We start from the raw sequence: 1894 nt of genomic DNA on the forward strand, positions 1-1894 counted from the left end.
CTGAGTGCTGCTAAATGTCCTACGTGGCACAGGACAACACCCCACGCCACAAGGACCCCCGTCCCGGAAAGCTCAGCAGTGCGGACGTGCGGACACCGTGCTCAGACGCCAGCCTCCGAGAGGGGCTCTTTCGCAGTGAAAACGGGGGACACGCTTTCTCTAACGCATCCATGTTTCAGGTTGACGTCCGGCACCGACCGACACCTTTTTCTGGCTTTGTGTTTGGGTCTGCGCTGAAACAAGGAGATCCCAAAATATGCTCGAAAACTAAGCACGGTGCCCCCTGACCCTTGGTGTGACCCAGTCTTGCAGGAAAACCTTGTCCCCGGAGCAAGCCGGGCAGGACCAATGCGACCCAAAAGCGTAGGGCCACCTCCATGCAAGATTTCCAGATGCTGTCGGCCGGGAACGTGCCCAGACACAGGGCCCTCGTGAGCGCAGGGAATGCCGCCTCGTGACTCCTCAGGGCCCCTGCCCGGAAGGCAACCCGAACCCCACAGCAGGCAGCCAAGGAGCACACCCCCGGGGTGCGTCTTCAACGCATTGTCTCTGCAAACCCATCACGAGCATGTCTTGCTGAGGTCCCGCTCGCACCCGGGACCTGGGAGGAGAGGACACCCCACCGGCCACTTGCCCTTTCTTTCCCGATACTGAGGCACCTTCCGTGGTCAATCTGCTGCTGATTTATTGATTCTTTGTTTCTTAGCTTTTCTCTTTCAACATTTAATTTTTAAGTACCTCAAACATGGCGGTAAAACCCACATAACATAGACGTCACCGCTGTGCAGTGCATGATTTGGAGGCAAGGACCGTATTTAAGGGTTTGCAACCGTCCCCTGTACCCACCTGACAAGATATCTGCAATTCCCCACGAAAAGGAGACTGCCCGTGCCCTCTTCCTCCCGTCCCCCAGCCCCTGGCATCATGAACCTACTTTCTGCCTCCACGGATTTGCTGATTTGGGGCATTTTCCATCAACGGGGTGGACACAGTGTGGCCTTGGGTGTCAAGGGTGTCTCTCCCTGAGCATCACAGCCTCAGGGTCCATCCATGGGGCAGGGGGGGTTAGGGCTGGGCTCTTTTTCCTGGCTGAGTACTATTCCCCCGGACGGATGGACGCATATATTTATCTGTCCACCTGCTGACGAATGATGAGCATAAACACTTCATTCCGTCGTACTCAGACACCCTTTTTACATGGTTAATATCAATGATTTTTTTTTTTAAGATTTTATGTATTTCAGAGAGTTTGCATGAATTGCCATGGGGCAGAGGGAGAGGGAGAAGCATGGAGCCCGATGCGGGGCTCGATCCCAGAACCCTGGGAATCATGACCTGAGCCGAAGGCAGAGGCTTTAACCCACTGAGCCACTCAGGCGCCCTGACAATCTGCATTTTTAACAAGTGCCTCAGCGTTTTATTGTACTTTATTTCATTGTTATTTATTTTATTTTATTGTATTGTATTATTTTACATTTTGTTAATTTATTTTATTTTGTTTTATTTTATTTTATGCATTTTATTTTATATTTGATTAATTTATTTTACTTTCATTCCTTCTATTTTATTTTATATTTTATTAATTTATTTTATCTTATTAATTTATGTATTTTATTTTATTTTGTTTCGTTTTATTTTATTTTATGCATTTTATTTTATATTTGATTAATTTATTTTATTTTATTTCATTTTATTTATTTCACTGTATTCTATTTTGTTTTGTTTTATTTCATTGTATTTTATTTCATATTTTATTAATTTATTTTAACTAGTTAATTTTATCTTATTAATTTATTTTATTTTATTTTATTTTGTTTATTTTATGCATTTTATTTTACATTTTATTGATTTATTTTATTTTATTTCATTTTATTTATTTCACTGTATTCTATTT

The sequence above is a fragment of the Enhydra lutris genome, unplaced genomic scaffold (assembly GCF_002288905.1).
Source record: "Enhydra lutris kenyoni isolate GAN:26980312 unplaced genomic scaffold, ASM228890v2 scaffoldscaffold52, whole genome shotgun sequence".
Lineage (NCBI taxonomy): Eukaryota > Metazoa > Chordata > Mammalia > Carnivora > Mustelidae > Enhydra > Enhydra lutris.